The sequence below is a fragment of the Malus domestica genome, chromosome 10 (assembly GCF_042453785.1).
Source record: "Malus domestica chromosome 10, GDT2T_hap1".
Classification (NCBI taxonomy): Eukaryota; Viridiplantae; Streptophyta; class Magnoliopsida; order Rosales; family Rosaceae; genus Malus; species Malus domestica.
In genome coordinates, this window is record NC_091670.1 from 10,888,038 (window position 1) to 10,906,548 (window position 18,511).

Consider the following 18,511-nt stretch of genomic DNA (forward strand, 5'->3'; position numbering starts at 1 on the left):
CTCACTATAAGGTTGGATTGTCCTAAAAATCAACCAGCACAAAGTTCATGAATAGTGCCAAACTCGGACCTCGAGTTTTCAACGTGAAAACGAAGGGTTTCTTACCTGAAATGGGTGTGGTTGAGTTCGTAGAGTCCTCACGAGCACGATGGTGCCTTCAAAATCCTCGATCCATGAAGTTTCAGGGTTTTATGGTGTTGGTCCGTACGGTTCAAGAGGGAGAGAGAGACTGAAATGGAGAGGAGAGAGAGAAGGCATGGGGAATGAAGGGTTATCCCGTGTGTGTAGGTGTGTGGTTCCTCAAAACCATTCCCCCTTATTTTCCTAACCACATAATTTACAAACCAATTTTTAATCCAACTTAAAATATTTTCCAAAAGCTTGAAATACATGAATTTAATCCAACTAATATGTCACACACACAATGTCGAAGCATCGAGACATGAAACACATTATGTACCTTAGATAACTCCGGAGGCAACTCCAACCTGTAGGCAACTTCACCAACCTTCTCAGTGATCTCATAAGGTCCTATGTACCTACGACTCAATTTGCCTTTCTTTCCAAATCGCACTACACCTTTCCAAGGTGACAATTTCAAGAATACCAAATTACCCACATCGTAAACTCGATCAGTAGCATGTCTATCTGCTAAACTCTTTTGTCGATCCTGGGCCGCTTTCAGGTTAGACTTAATCACCTGAATATTTTGAGTAGTCTCATCCACAATCTCTGGGCCTTCTAACACTCTTTCGCCAACCTCTAACTAACACAATGGTGTACGACAAGCTCTACCATAAAGTGCCTCAAATGGTGACATACAAATGCTCGAATGAAAACTATTATTATAGGCAAATTCCATCAAGTCTAGGCGGTTATGCCAAGAATCACCAAACTGCAATACTGAAGATCTCAACATATCCTCCAACGTCTGAATAGTCCTATCTGATTGTCCATCGGTTTGAGGATGATAAGCAGTGCTGTAAAGCAATTTCTTACCAAGAGCTTCCTGAAAAGCTACCCAAAACTTAGAAGTAAATCTTGGATCTCGATCAGAAATAATATTCACTGGAACTCCATGATACTTCACAATCTTCGTGATGAACAACTTAGCCAATTTATTTAGGGGATACTTTTCACTTACTGGAATGAAGTGCGCTGACTTGGTAAGTCGATCTACAATCACCCGAACACCATCAAATCCATTTCGTGTACGAGGGAGCTTATACACGAAATCCATAGTTATATTTTCCCATTTCCACTGAGGAACAGGAAGTGGTTGCATTCGCCCAAAAAGCTTCTTTCTTTCCGCTTTGACTTGCTGACAAACAATACACCTACTTACATATTCTGCAATTTCTCTCTTCATACCCGGCCAATAATAAAATGGTCGAATCGTATGGTACATTTTAGTTCCTCCTGGGTGCATCGCATAAGCTGAATAATGTGCTTCGTCCAAAATTTCTTTCTTTAATTCCTCATTATTCGGCACATACATTCTGTTCTCCTGCATAAGCATGCCATCTGATTCTCGAATCCTAAGGTCTTTCTTTTTCCCTTCATTTCTCAATTGAATCATTTCTTGAATTTCTTCATCAACCATCTGAGCTTCAAGTACATGATCAACCAAAACTGGCCTGACTTGGAAACTAGCAAGAAAAGCTTCTCTTCGATCTTCTAACTCCAGCTTTACTCCAGTAGCTCTCAATCCTGCAAGAAGAGGAATACGGCAAGCATACACAACATAGAGGCGACCTTGAGGTTTCCTACTCAGTGCATCAGCTACCACATTAGCATGACCCGGATGATACTCAATAGTACAGTCATAATCACTTAGTAATTCCATCCACCTTCGCTGGCGAAGATTAAGATCATGCTGAGTAAATAGATACTGAAGACTCTTATGATCTGTGAAGATCTTACACTTCTCACCATAGAGATAATGCCTCCAAATCTTCAAAGCAAAGACAATGGCTGCCAATTCAAGATCATAAGTAGGATAATTCCTTTCATGAATCTTCAACTGTCGAGAAGCATAAGCGATCACTCTATTATGCTGCATCAAAACACATCCCAAACCATTCAAAGAGGCATCACTGTAAATTTCAAAGTTACCACTATCATCAGGAAGTACCAATATTGGAGCATGAGTGAGACAATATTTCAATTGCTGGAAACTTTGCTTACAATTCTCATCCCACTCGAACTTAACATCCTTCCTGGTTAACTTTGTTAATGGCAAAGCAATCATAGAAAAATCTTGAACAAACCGTCGATAATAACCTGCTAGACCAAGAAAACTCCGTACCTCAGTGACGGTTCGCGGTTGTTCCCAATTTTCCACTGCTGCTATCTTTTGAGGATCTACTTGAATTCCTTGTGCCGATACTACATGCCCCAAAAATGCCACTTTGTTCAACCAAAATTGACATTTACTGAGCTTGGCATACAACTGGTGCTCCCTCAATTTCTTTAATACCAAGTTAAGATGTCGAATATGATCTGCCTTAGACTTAGAGTATACCAGAATATCATCGATAAAAACAATAACAAATTTATCAAGATATTGCTGGAATACCTCATTCATTAACATCATGAAAGCTGCAGGTGCATTAGTCAATCCAAATGGCATCACTAAAAATTCATAATGTCCGTAACGGGTCTTGAAAGCCGTCTTAGGTACATCTTCGTCTTTAATCTTCAACTGATAATAACCAGATCTTAAATCAATCTTAGAGAACACACACGCACCTTTCAATTGATAAAACAAATCATCGATGCGAGACAATGGATAACGGTTTTTAATCGTCACCCAATTCAATTGCCTATAATCAATACATAATCTCAGAGTTCCATCTTTCTTTCTCGCAAATAATACCGGAGCTCCCCAAGGTGACGTACTAGGTTGAATGAAACCTTTATCAAGTAATTCTTGTAAATAAATTTTCAACTCTCTTAGTTCAGTTGGAGCCATTCTGTACGGGGTTAAAGATATAGGATCTGTACCTGGAAGCAAATCAATGGAAAATTCCACATCTCTGTCTGGCGGCAATCCCGGCAAATCATCTGGAAATACATTAGGATAGTGCCTAACTACTCCAACTTCCTCTACACTGTTAGGGGCAACATCATTTAACACCACATGTGCTAAGTATCCTTGATAACCCTTCGATAATAATTTCCTTGCCCTCATGGCAGAAATAACTCCATGTCTCACCCCGCTTCTTTCACCCACAAAAGTAACCTCTGGTAATCCAGGACGATAAAAGGTAATAGATTTCCCGTAACAATCAATATGGGCACGATTATAATGCAACCAATCTGCCCCTAGAATCACATCAAAATCGACAATATCTAACGAGATAAGATTAGCTGGCATAACTACACCTTCTACCATCACTGGACACCCAGGATAAACACTATCAACATAACATTTATCCCCTCTAGGCATGGCAAACTCTAAATCAAATCCTAGAGGTGTAGGGTGAGGTTGTGTCATTTGAGCAAACGTATGAGAAATCACAGAATGGGTAGCACCACAATCAATCAAAACTCTAGCAAAGTGACCAAGGATATTTAACGTACCCATAATCAAATTTGGATGGTTCTGAGCATCTTGTAGTGATATGTGATTAACACGTACCTGAGCTTGCTGTCGTCCACCACGACCTCTGTTGCCTTGGTTACCTCACCCTTGTGAAGTACGTCCCTGTCCTGACTGATTAGACTGCCTCGTTGATCCTGCACCACTAGCAGCAACCTCTCCCTGACGAAGCTGACCTCCCTGATGCCGCTGAGATCCACTGGCAGGCATAGAAGAATAAAAAGGATAACCCCTAGGGTCTTGGGAATACCCAATCTGAGAATAAGGATCTTGGGAATACTGATACTGTTCGGAAGCATAGGGAGCAGCATCACCTTGATAGTGGTAAACACCACCACGACTCGTCTGACTATAACTGCCTGATCTAAAGTTCTGCTGAATCGGCGCTGGAGGTGGCATAGCAGACTGCTGAGACTTCTGTTGACTCTGGGGACACTGAGCAGCCCTATGTCCCATCTATCCACAAGTGTAGCAAGCACCACCACTACCACTTCTCCTACACTCTCCATGATGTCTGAAGTTACAACGGTGGCATAACGGAGCACCAGAACCACCAGCACCACCAAAATCTCTCTGTCTCTGAAATATAGGCCCGCCAGCAAATCTTCCACCTCTCCTCGAGCCTGTGACACTAAATCCTCCACTGGAAGAACTCGAACTCGCTCCACTTTTCTTAAAATTCTGTGTCTTACAAGGTCTCTGAGTGGAGATACCCTTGCCCTTATCATCCTTCTTCTGACTATCATTCTTGTCCTCATCATCCTCACTGTCACTAGGAAGGTTGTCGGAATCCTCCATCCGAACCAGAATCTCAAAAAACTCTTGATAATCGTTGCAAGGAAGTGCACTAGCAAAAGTCCGCCATTTCCTCTTAGTTCCCAGCTTAAAACGACGAAGCATCTCTACCTGATTACCAACTGTATCAGGATCATAACAAGACAAGTCTGTAAACTTCCTGTAATACTCATGTGCCGACATATTCTTTTGCTTTAATCGAGGGAACTCCTGCTTCTTGCGATCAATGTACTCCGGAAGGACAAATCTTTTCTTAAAATGTTCCTTGAATACTTCCCAATCAGCTGCCATCTCAGGGGACATAAACTGAGTTTGATTTTTCTACCAACCTGCAGGCTCTCGTCCCAAAAACCAAGTAGTGGTCTCAACCCATCTATTAGCAGGAAAATTCCCTTGACTCTGCATCACCTGAAAAGTCATCTCAATATGGTCTAGCCACTTTTCTGCCCCTTCATGACCTTCATTACCCATGAAATGATCTAATTTCAGATTATACATAGTCTCCAGGGGTGTCCTCTGAGGAGGAGGATGGGGCATATTGCATTCTGAAAGGCCTGTGCCATCGCTTCCCCTAATTGAGTTATATCAGGGAAATTAGGTTTAGAAGCACGGTGTGACTCCCTACGAGGCGGAATAATTCTGACAGAAAACATCAAAAGATCATTAGAGCATTAACAATTATACAGGACTGTAACCTAGGCTCTGATACCAAACTGACACACCCCGAACCTAGAATCAAGGCGTGCTGGCCGCCACGTGAGTTTGACGTAACCAAAAGTGCGGTGCAGAAGCAAGGGATAAGAAAAATACGAAGGAATAAAAACCAACTACTAGCAGTAATAACCAACTAGCATGCTAGAGTGAATATAATTGTGCAGTACACCAGTTCAGAGCATAAAGAAAACTAGGTGCAGTCAAGGAGGACTATAATTAAAGTACAACACCCGCAGGTGAGTCCTACGTGCAGGAAGTCTGTCAGAACGCCGAAGAAAACCTCGTGAGCCACCAACTGCTAACTAGAACCTGGAGGGGCGCAAAAACAAAATTGAGTTTGCAGTAAAATCAAAGTTTTCCAAAACATTTCATTAAAAAAGTTTCTAACCCCTCACTGTAAAACCCGTATACTTTCCCAGAAAATAACATAGTAGCTTATAAAACCTCATACATCACAAGTCACCAATCTATCACAAATCCAGGAATATGCCATGCCATAAATGTCAATAACAAAACATAGATGCATCAAAATAACAAGTGACATAATGAATTAACTGGAGACCCTGCAGTTGGTCCTGTATGGTTAATTCCATAGTTCAATATCCAACCCAGCCGGAGTCACCACGGTGACCTGTACGACACTACTCTGCACATAAGTCAGAACTACTTGAAGTAGTCTGTATGACAAGAATGGTGTAATGATACGCTATAGTGCTTCTCTCATCAATCATCTGCACGTGTAATCTAAGGTCACCTACTAGTTGGAACCACCTCTAGTGGTCTGTACAACTAGCATGTCGGAACCCTCTCATGGTCTGTACGACATGCACCTACTTGGATCCAAGGTGAGCGTGCGGTGCGGTGAATAATATAAGCACTAACACCAGGGTGCAGGTTATGAGCTCTCAACACAATTCGCATCATCAATGATTCACATAAGTAACATAAAACTCACCTGATACTCACCTGTGCGTCCACAGCACCAATTCACTTATATATATGCATTCATATCCATTCATATAATTCATAATATGCATGCATGGCAATTGAAAACATACTTTCATATAAATTCAATTTCTGGGAAAATTAATAGCATATAGGTATATACTGAAAACAAAACTGCCCACTCACTGGTAAGTCGATGGGTCGTAACCCCCGTGGCGTCCCTAGATGCGCTCGTCCTCGGGATAGGTGTCACCTATATGTGAAACAACTATAAAAACGTTAATTAATGCACATAACCAATAATTCGAAATAACTTGTCATACGGTGCCCAATTTGGGTATATGAATATACCACATCGACCTACTCGACGTCACGGACGTCGAGAAATTTTTAGAATATTTTTTTGACGTGGCACACGCCCCCACGCATCGGGAAGGGCACGGGTTCACACGCCCCCACGCGCGTCTTCTTCCTCGAGCTCGTCAGACTGAGTTTTCCGGTGGCCGGAAAACTGGAGATTTTTTAATTTCCTTGTTCTCCGTCGTTTCTCAACCGTTTTCTTCGTATTTTATATCAATTTGAAGCCCTCAAACAACTAAATCTCACCGGAAAAATTTCAAGAAAAACCGGCCAACTTCGAACTCGACGATCTCGACGTCCAAAACCTTCCAACTAGGTACCCGGAGCTTCCTTAGGACCTCACTAAGCTCACTATAAGGTTGGATTGTCTTAAAAATCAACCAACACAAAGTTCATGAATAGTGCCAAACTCGGACCTCGAGTTTTCAACGTGAAAACGAAGGGTATCTTACCTGAAATGGGTGTGGTTGAGTTCGTAGAGTCCTCACGAGCACGATGGTGCCTTCAAAATCCTCGATCCACGAAGTTTTAGGGTTTTATGGTGTTGGTCTGTGCGGTTCAAGAGGGAGAGAGAGATTGATATGGAGAGGAGAGAGAGAAGGCACGGGGAAGGAAGGGTTATCCTGTGTGTGTAGGTGTGTGGTTCCTCAAAACCATTCCCCCTTATTTTCCTAACCACATAATTTACAAACCAATTTTTAATCCAACTTAAAATATTTTCCAAAAGCTTGAAATATATGAATTTAATCCAACTAATATGTCACACACACACACACACACACACATACCTTAATACCCGTCAAGGGCAATTCCATCATTTCACGTTCCCGATATAAAAAATCCCGAGATGGGCTGTGACAATTATTATGGGTTTTTGTTAGAAAAATATATTATTGTGTGGTTTAAGTAAAAAAAAAAAAAATTTGAACTTGAAAGGAGTAAAGTCACATTTTCAATAAATTTTGTAATAATTTTCTAAAAATAAAAATAACTTGCGTGACGCTTTAATGTAATCGTCGCGCAAAACCACTTTGCGGGACGTCAAATTGTATACCTACGTCACGCCAGTTGATAATTTTGGCGGTGAATAATTAAAAAGAGGTGAATAATGAAAATTTTTGGTGCTGAACCCGTTGACCTATTTCTTCCATTTCGCTCATTCTTTCCCGTATCTCCCCTTCCCTTTCGCATAATCCTTCATCTTTCCCTTTCGCATAATCCTCATATCTCCCTCTCGCCCTCTCGCTCTGTCTTCCCCGTCACTCTATCTCCCTTTTCCATAATTCTCATCTACTCTTCCCGTAGTCCTCATCTCCTCTATCTCTCCTGTTCGACTTGATCCCCAAATCTTGAACCCAGACCTGTCTTCCCTCTCTCTTTCCCGTATACCTCTATCTTCCCTTTCGTACTAAACAACGGGCAGCTACACGAATCTCGAAACCGACGTGAATTAAGTCTCAAAATCAAGGTAAGGGTTTCTGATGCAAATGTTGGTCTGGTTACTGAATTTAACTGATGCAAAATGTTGGCCTAGTTACTGAATTTAGTTGGTCTGATGCAAAATTAAGGTTGAATTGATTTAATTAATTTATTGAATTTAGCTCACCTGATGCAAATGTTGGTCTTTGGTTACTGATTAATTTATGAATATCTCTGATTTTATGAGATGGGTTTTGTTTAGTCTCCAACATTCGAAGGCTTGACGTTCGAAGGCTTCAACATTCGAAGGCTTGACTGATTAATTTATGATTATGAGATGGGTTTTGTTTAGTCTCCAATATCTCTCAATATCTCTGATTTTATGAGATGGGTTTTACTGATTAATTTATGGTTTGGTTGAAATAGCAATTAAGTCTCCAACATTCGAAGGCTTGACGTTCTTGTGTGATGTTTTTCTCCCTCTATGTGCAGACGGTTCCTGCTTGTCAAAATCTCCAAGGCTTGACGGTTCCTGCAGACGGTTCCGGCTTGACGTTCTTTGCTACTCCGTATGAATTAGCTTGAGGGTGAGCCTATCAGTGTCCCTCACCTACTTGTAAACAGCAGCTTCTCAGCAGCCTCACCTACTTGTGGGGTTTCCTTCTTTGAATGGTTTTTCCTCTTGGGTTGTTGTGTTTTTGGATTCTCAAATTGATTAATCGTCCAGCGATTTCAGCTCAAGGATCAAAAGCGATTTTGGCCTCTTCTTTTTTGCTTTGGGTTTTAGTTGATTATATGTAAAGCTGGATTCTAGAACTCAATTACATGTACAAGAACAACAAAAAAGTGACACAACTTGCATAAAACATTAGTTACTTTGATCTGTCGTGTTTTAGGCTGCCTAGTTCACCTGTTTTCTTAAACAAGATTGTCTCTACTAGCCAACCTTAAGCATTGAAAACGTAGGTATTCCTGGCCTTTCTGTTCGTCTTCGATTACGATCTGTTTGGTTTAACTTTTCTGCACTAATTTGATTATTTATATATTGGTGGTGTTACTTTTGTTTCAACTTTTCCCTTTTTTTTTTTTTTTTAACTTTTGGTCCAATGGTTTTTAATCGCGTAAATTTTGATGCTTTCTTGTTGTCGTCTTGTTGCCATGATTGATCCCTAGAAGTCTTGTTGATTGCATTTAGGCATCTTTCTCTAGCCTTTCTCTGGGAGCGATTCAAAATCTGTTTATTAGCACCTCATCAATAGTATATATGAAGAAGTTTGTTACTTGAAAATTAGTTACTTTGATCTGTCGTGTTTTAGGCTGCCTAGTTCACCTGTTTTCTCAAACAAGATTGTCTCTACTAGTCAACCTTAAGCATTGAAAATGTAGGTATTCCTGGCCTTTCTGTTCGTCTTCGATTACGATCTGTTTGGTTTAACTTTTCTGCACTAATTTGATTATTTATATATTGGTGGTGTTACTTTTGTTTCAACTTCCCCCCCCCCCTTTTTTTTTTAACTTTTGGTCCAATTGTTTTTAATCGCGTAAATTTTGATACTTTCTTGTTGTCGTCTCGTTGCCATGATTGATCTCTTGAAGTCTTGTTGATTACATTTCTCTAAGAAGCATCTCGTCCTCTGTGAAAGTCAATTTTTACACATGGTTTATTTATTCAGTTTTCTTGCCCTTTTCTTCTAGTTTCAAATGCAAGAAATGATTAGTTTCTAATGTTATATTTTTATGGTTCAAAAAGTGTAGATGTCGCGGTAGATCACTCGTCGTAGGAGTGTGACCAATGCGCCTCCCGCATTATCACCATCTACTGCTCCGGCCGTGATTGCTCTATTGATTGGGGAGCCTACATCCTTCACTAAGGCTATTGCTATGACGTCCCAGGTGCCATTATCATCGACGTCATCAGTGTCGGTTCAATTTCTCAATGCACGACGACCTCACCGGCGCTGCTGTGATTCGGAGCCTTCTGTTCACAATTCCTCGTCATCCAGAGTCGAGGATGGGGGCTCCCCACCAGGTAGTTTTTTTTTTCTAATTCTCACTACGTTGTATTTTTTTTTCATTTTAAAACTACTATTTTTATGATTATGAAAATTTGCTGGATTATGAAAATGTGTTGCGGGTTGTAAATTACTGTTATTTTACTTTTTTAAGGTTTTGGGAAATGATATACTATGAGGGGAGGTTTTGTAGAATTTTTTGTAGAAATTTAAGCTTAGGGTTTTCACCATAGTTTTTTTGGGCAGCTAAAAAAAATACCAGGGGGCCTAATCGAATGCTGAAGGCGGCACAGATGGTACGTCTGTCCGCCTCCTTGATCGAGATTGCATATGACTCGCGACATCGTGGAGCGGCTACCTCACAGCAGCATAGTATCGTCGTTACTAGCTGTGGTTATGTTATTAAAAATTGTTGTCCTATGTAGTGGGAATCTTGGGCAGAAATTCCCGAGGAGATGAAGATACTGGTGCGAGACAAGTTGTCGGTTAGTATATTAATTTTTAGCCTTTTATCATTTTTTTTCAATTATGTTTACAAATATTATAAACCAAAGCATACTATCTTAATATTATTAAATTTCTTACTATTATTTTTTGTTTTTCATATTTGTAGGTCAATTTTGATTTTAAGGACATATCCCCCGAGGTCATCACCTACTTAGATGAGACCTTCGCAAACCGGTACAAAAATTGGAAGAGCGATCTTCATGTGCATTTTAAGAAATGGGGTGATCTCGAGACTGCTTGCCTAGAGGGTTGCCCATCCGAGTTGGCGGACCGGCGAGAGGATTGGGAGTGGCTCTGCAATCATTTTACGGACCCAAAATTTGTGGTATGTACATAATATTTTAATAATAATTCATTAATGTTTTAGTTATTTTTTAAGCATTTTAAAATAATTGCTTTCACATCGTCGCACTAACATCTATATTATGTGTTTCACAGAAGAAATCTATTGCTGACAAGATTGCTCGGGAGTCAAAGACACTTCTCCACCATTCCGGTTCGAAGCCTTTTTCGTATAGGCTTGAGGCACGACGTGAGGTAAAAGTATATTACTTTTGAAATTTTATACAATTTATTTTTTATTATTGATTAATAAAATTTTCTTAATGTTTTTTTTTTCCTTCAGGAGGGTTCTAAGTTCCCAGAGATCGACTTGTTCAAGGACGTTTACGTTTAACCTGACGATGAGACCAGTGAGCAGCTTTATGTAATTATATGTAATTGTTATTATTCTTATATTTATGAATCGGTGAAATATTATTTATATTTTGTTATTAGTCATTATATGTTTTTTCTTTATTACTACAGGCTTCTATGGTGGAAAAGCGCGCTGTTGTTCTCCAAGAAGCAACATCGCAACTTCCCCCGGATACATCGATTGAGGACGTTACTGTACCCGAGGATGCAGGTTTTGAGATCATGACTGAGGTCCTAAATCAGAAGTTCGGTCGTCGTCATGGCAAAGTTGTTCGGGGCATGGGGAAGGTGCGTGTTCGTGAAACGGGTGCCTCCTCTTCCAGATCGACCACAGGAGAGGTCGATGCTTTGAAGGAGAAAGTGACAACCCTAGAAGGTCAGCTTGTAGCCCAGGACGAGCAGATAAAGGCCCAGAATGAGCAGATGAGGGTTCAGAACGAGCAGCTGAGGGCCGAGAACGAGCAGATGAAGGCCTAGGTTAGGACCCAGGATGATCAGATGAGTATGATTCTACAGGCCTTAGCGATGTCCGGTCTTCAAATCCAGATGCCATCACCTGATCTTGCTCCACCTTCGACTTCCCAGCCACTTCGTCCAGCTGATACCTAGTAGTTTGACGTATCAAACCTAGAAGACTACTTATTGTAGTTTTTTCTTTTTTTGTTCGGACATCTTGTATGTACATTTTCATATAGTTTATAATTAAATACTTTTTATTGGTTTATTATTTATTTTTTAGAATTGAATTACAATATTTATTAAAAATTAAATCAAAACTTTTTTTGTTCCAAAAAAAAAAAAAAGTTTGCGTGACGAAGAAGTTGCATAGGTCACGCAAAGTGTCTTTGCGTGGCGCACAATCCTACATCGCGCAATTTTTTTGTCCCAAAAAAAAAATAGTTTGCGTGATGAAGAAGTTGCATAGGTCACGCCAAGTGTTTTTGCGTGACGCACAATCCTACGTCGTGCAATTTTTTTGTCCAAAAAAAAAAGTTTGCCTGACGAAAAAGTTGCATAGGTCACGCAAAGTGTCTTTGCGTGACGCACAATCCTACGTCGCGCACTTTTTTTGTCCAAAAAAAAAGTTTGCGTGACGAAGAAGTGTAATGGTGCGTTGCACAAAGACACTTTGCGTGACGTAGGATTGTGTGTCACGCAAAGACACTTTGCGCGATGTAGGGTTGCACGTCGCGCAAAGACACTTTGCGCGACACATGCAACTTCTTCGTCACGCAAACCCTGCTTTCACAGGCTTGGCGCGACGCTTGGTGCGTGACGAAGGACCAACGTCGCGCAAAGCATTTTTTGTACTAGTGTTTTATAGTGATTACAAGAAGTATTTGGATGAAGAACAAACCCTTCAAACCAAGGAAAAGTATTTGGATGAAGAACAAACTCTTCAAACCAAGGATAATTTACATATAATACAAATGATACATAACCTATTTAAATTCAAAATACTTTCAACAGATAAGGCTTATTTCAGCCTTCCTTTTGACTAATCTGGTTTCGATCTTCAGTGATTATTGTGGCGGGAACCTTTGAATTCGAACTTGGTTTATCACACTCCCGCAAGCTGAGCGGTCACTGGTGAACGGGAAGCTTGGACAAAAGATAGTTGAAACGATAAGTAGATAGGCCTTTAGTAAAAAAATCGGCAACCTGATCTTGGGTAGCGACATAGCCCACCTGAAGTTCACCACGAGTAACCTTCTCACGAATATAATGATAGTCAACTTCTACATGATGTGTCCGTGCATAGAAGACTGGATTGGAGGCCATGGAAATATCATAAATATTGTCACACCAAACCTTTGGGGGAGAAAGTCGTAGATGAAGATCATTGAATATCTTTCGAAACCATGAAATTGTGGCGGCTGTAATTGCAAGTTGACGATATTCAGACTCTGCTGGAACTGGAGACTCCTCTTTGTTTCTTGGAACTCCAGGATACAAGATTAGAACCAAGGAAAATGCAATAGCCGTCTGTAGAGATGCGGTCATCGGGATCTCCCGCATAATCTGAATCTGCAAAGGTCGAAATGGTTAGAGGTCCAGGTTTATAAACACGGCCATGGTTGGGTGTGGATTTCAAATAATGAAGAATTCATTTGACTGCAATCTAGTGTGTAGTGGTAGGTTTGTGCATGAACTGGCAAACTTGATTAACGGAAAACGCAATATCCGGACGTGTAAACGTGAGATAATGAAGAGCACCGACCACACTTCGAAACTCAGTAATGTCTGATAGTGTTCGCCGTCGTAGAGACTAAGTCGTTTGCCACTGATTGCCGGGGTAGAAACTGGTTTGCAATCAACCATATTATTACGTTTAAGAAGATCTATGATGTACTTGGACTGAGATAAATGCATTCCATTGGCAGACTGATGAACCTCCATGCCTAAAAAGTAATTCAAAGGCCCAAGATCCTTCATGGAGAAAACGATGCCTATATCCCGTATTAAAGTATTAATACATTGAGTATTATTGCCTGTAATGAGAATATAGTCAATGTAGATGAGTAAGTAGATTCGAACCGAACCATGGCAGTAAACAAAAAGAGAGGAATCTGCCTGAGAAGCTACAAAGCCAAGATGTTCCAAGTGGTTGGAAAAACATTGAAACCGCGCCCTTGGGGCTTGCTTAAGACCATAGAGAGATTGTTTGAGTTTACAAACATGTGTTGGAAATTGAGAATCAACAAAACCTATGGGTTGTTTCATATAGACCTCATCAGACAGAGAACCATGAAGAAAAGCATTTTGTACGTCCAGTTGTCGATTGGGCCAAGCAAACTGCACAGCCAGGGCAATGATAAGACGGATAGTGGAATGAGTAACCAAGGGACTGAATGTCTCCCCATAATCTAGATCAGGTTGTTGATGAGAACCATTTGCAACCAGTCGAGCTTTGAACCGGTTAACAGAGCCGTCCGGTTTCCGTTTGATTTTGAAAACCCATTTGTTGGGGAGAACATTCATGGAAGGATGGTAGGGAACCAATGATCAGGTGCCAGCACGTTAAAGAGCATTGAACTCATCAGCGATTGCAATTCTTCATTCTTGAAATTTTTGAGCCTGACTGTAACAGGTGGGCTCAGTCAAAACGTTAGTGGTAGAGATATGGGCATACTTAGCGTTAGGTTTATGGATGGAACAAGGATTGTCTGCCCTCCTACTTCCGGTGCCTTCCTGTTTGTGTGATCACGATTAAGTCACGTCAACATTTTATATTACTATTCATTTTTGTCTTATTATCTCTATAAAAAAACAATATAAAATATTGACGTGGCTTAATTGTGACCACACAAAATAGGAGGGCATGAAAGAGCACTGAAAGTAGGAGGGCAGAGAATCCTTGTCCTTATCGATGCCATCTTTGGCACGAGTTATCATGGGGTGAAGTAAGGTTGGTTCTGAAGGTGGCAGGGGTATGGCGTTGGATAGACTAGAGGAGTCGAAAACTGATGTGGGGCAGGTTGGTGTTGAAAATAGTTCTGAAGGTGGCAGGGTAAGGGAAGTAGGGGTTAAGGCATGGGATAGGGTAGGTGAGGATGGACATAAAGGTACTGTATGAGAAGAAAGTGAATAAGAAGAAGAAGAAGTGTGTGGTTGTGGATGTGATATGAGAGAAAGAGACAGTTGTTGGTGGGGTAGGGTAGGGGCCGAAGTTAATGGGATTCATATGGGAAAAAATAAGGACAAGGTTTATCTGCCCTTCACTTTCGATGCCCTTGCCATGCTCTCCTATTTTATATGATCATGGTTAAGCCACGTCAATATTTTATATTGTTTTTTTTATAGATATAATAAGACAAAAATGAATAGTAATATAAAATGTTGACGTGGCTTGACCATGATCACACAAATAGAAGAGCACGGGGAGGGCACCGAAAGTGGAGGGCAGACAATCCTTGTCCAAAAAATAATTCAGAAGAAGTACTATCAGGTATTAGATATGCAGGAGGAGCAGCACTGGACAATTCTCGAAATGGGAAACAATGTTCATAAAAAAAGAGGCGGATTGTCTGACCTCTCATTTCCATACTCTTTCTATGCCCTCCTGTGATGTGTGGTCACGGTTAAGCCACGCTACGTCAACATTTTATATTAATTTTTTTATAAAAATAATAAAACAAAAAGTAATATAAATATAAAATGTTGACATAACTTAACTGTAACCACACAAACAGGAGGGGATGAGAAGAGTATGAAAATGAGAGGGTAGACAATCCACCTCCCATAAAAAATGACATGCTTAGACATAAAGACACGACCTATTGACGGATCAAGATACCTATACCTAAGTTGATGGAGTGAATATCCTAAAAAAATACATTTTTGGAACGAAATTCAAGCTTATTAGACATGTATGGACGTAAATATGGAAAACATGCATATCCAAAAACTTTGAAAAATTCATACGATGGTTCCCGTTGGAATAATTTTGTGTATGGAGAAATGAGATTGAGAACTTTGGTTGGCAGGCAATTAATGAGAAAATTAGGTGTATGAAAAGCCTCAACCCAATAATTTTGAGTCATGGATGCACGGGCAAGGGGAGTGAGTCCAGTTTCAACCAAATGACGGTGTTTGCGTTCGGCCATACCATTTTGTTCAGGATGGTGAGGACAAGTGTATTGATGATGAATGCCATGTTTTTCCAACTAAGTTTTGAAAAGATTATTGATATATTCACCTTCTCCATCTGTTTGAAAAGTTTGAATTTTACGTTGAAATTTATTCTCCATTTCAGTTTTAAATTTTACAAAAGTGGGAAACACATTAGATTTTAATTTTAAAGGATATAACCAAGTATATTGGGAATAATCATCAATAAAAATAACATAATAAAAAAATCTTGAAATTGACAAAGTTGGTGATGCCCATACATCGGAATGAATGAGTTGTAAAGGAAAATGTGATATAGAATTAGATAAAGGGAACGACAATTTTTTACTTTTGCCTAGAGGGCATGAATGACATATAGAATTGAAAGACTGCCTCGTAAGAGGCAGTTTACTAGTGGACACTAAATGCTTTAAAATAAAAGATGATGGATGACCAAGTCTGGAATGCCAGACACAATCATCAACTTTGACTCCCATGCATGCAAAGAATCCATGGCTTTTATTGGAATTGAAACTTGCATATGGATATAGTCCAGTGCTACTCCGGCCTGATAAAAGGATCTCCCCGTTCGGATATCCTGAACACGAAAGAAATGTGGGTGAAGGACAAAAAAACAATCATTATCAGAAGAAAATTGATTGATAGATATGATATTTTGAGAAGCATTGGGACAATATAAGGTATTAGAGAGAGTGAAAGATTTAGTGGGAGAGTAGATGTAGGATGTTCCTATGTGAGAAATGTTCAAACCTTGACCACCATTTATGCCATTGACGTGATCTGAGCCGGTATACATCTGTGCATTTGTGAGTTGGCCAGGATCATTGGTTATGTGGGCATTAGCACCGGAATCGAGCAACCAAGTGGTTGGAGCAGTGGGTGTTGAGACGCCACTAGGAGTTTGAGCAGCAAGAGCCGTGAGGTGAGCACTGGGAACATGACCTTCATAGGCAGTGTTCATGCGATTATAACAATCTATGGTAGAATGGCCATTGTGACGACATATTTGGCATCGTAGGAGAGGCGATCACCAGAAGGAGGACCTGCACCTAGGACTTCGAAATGACTGAGAAGAAACTACACTACTGCCAGTAGGGCGAGAAAAAACCCCAGCGTGGCCACCACTACGGGAACCACCAATGCGTCCACTACCGCGTCCACGGTTAGCAGCCATCGCAGTCATGGGAGCAAAGAGAGTGTCTCCGGTCAAAGTAAAGGTGAGATGACGTCTCTCAGCACTAAGGAGCAGTGCTTTCAACGCTGCATAAGAAATGGGAGACTCATAGGCTTGGATGGATGCCACAGTATTCTCGTACAAGGGTGCAACGTTGTTCAAGATTGTAGCAATCAAATCATTATCAGACATGGAAGCACCAGACAAAGCTAATTGATCAGCCAAATTATTAATTTTATCCAAAAAATCAGCGATGCTAAGATCACCGGGACGAAGGTTGAGGAGTTCTCCACGTAGTTGAATGACTCGATTATGAGAGGAAGGTGCATACCGTTCTTGCAAGGCTGTCTAAGCTTCGGCAGCACTAACACACCGGACAAAGACATGTATGACAGGAGGAGAGAGGGAACTGGTGATCCAGAAAGCACCATCTGATCATGTTGAATCCATGGTTCAAAAAGAGGATTGATGGCATCAGTAATTTGACTAGCATCATTTGACAAAAATGCCGGGGGACATTTGGATGTGCCGTCAATAAGGGGCAGGAGACTTCGACTGCGAAGTAAAGGGACAAACTGTGCTCACCACAAAGGGTAATTGTGACAATCAAGTTTTAAGGGTAGGAAGGCAGAAACATTGGTGAGAGGAGTGGCAGCGGAAGAGGCCATGAGGATTGAGAAGGAAGAATTGTCGGCAGACATTGGGAATGATGATACCATATAAGAAAAGTGCTCGATGATATGAGCGTATTCCATTTGATGTTTTTATAGTGATTACAAGAAGTATTTGGATGAAGAACAAACTCTTCAAACCAAGGATAATTTACAGATAATACAAATGATAAATAACCTATTTAAATTCAAAATACTTTCAACAGATAAGGCTTATCTCAGCCTTCATTTTGACTAATCTGGTTTTGATCTTTAGTGAGTGTTGTGGCGGGAACCTTTGAATTCGGATTGGGTTTATCACCATATATGTTAAAAGCTCACACATTATCAGAAAATAGGGTTATCCTACGAAACCTTGCCCGATGGAAAAAAATTCATCAGCTAATAAACATTTTATTTGAGGAAATAACCAGTTTGTAGGGCAAATTTGGTCAATATTATGGGTTTACTCAAAATTTTTTGGAGACAAAACGTCGTAGGGCAAGATTTTGGCGCCAAGGAAAAAATTTGGCTCACAATTCGTTAAGGATTGTGGGACGGAACATTGGTTAGTCGGCTAAGTTCAGTTTGCCGGATGGACAGTTCCTTCAACTAACGGTTTCAATTCATCTAGTAAAGGACCACACTAAAGTGTTAAAAAACGAGTAAAACATGTTTGCTCGACGACTGAGCGACGGTGCCCGTAGAGGATTTTCGTCAGGCAAACCCTACTTTACCATTTAGGTCCGTGCCTTCTTCTTTCTCTCCATTTTCTTTTCTCTGCTTCCCCCCTCCGCGACTGTTGCTTCTCCGTGCATCTCTCTATCTCTCTCTTACCCACAAACACACACTCTCTTCTCCATCTCTTCCTCTCCCAATTAATTGAAGATTAGTTTATTTTTATTTGTTGATGAATTTTTTTCTTCAAATGTGTAATTAATTAATTTTGATTTATGTAGGTTTGTGACTGGATTGGAAGTAAATTAAAGGAATGTATGTATTT

General features: G+C 40.4%; 1 long non-coding RNA gene across 1 annotated transcript; it reads left to right on the forward strand.

Annotated features, from left to right (window-relative positions):
* Nucleotides 1–9,515: 9,515 nt before the first annotated feature.
* Nucleotides 9,516–15,172, forward strand: LOC139189025 (uncharacterized). The gene is made up of 2 exons (XR_011572490.1): nt 9,516–9,866; nt 14,925–15,172. It is a non-coding gene; the product is annotated as an uncharacterized lncRNA (long non-coding RNA).
* Nucleotides 15,173–18,511: the final 3,339 nt, after the last annotated feature.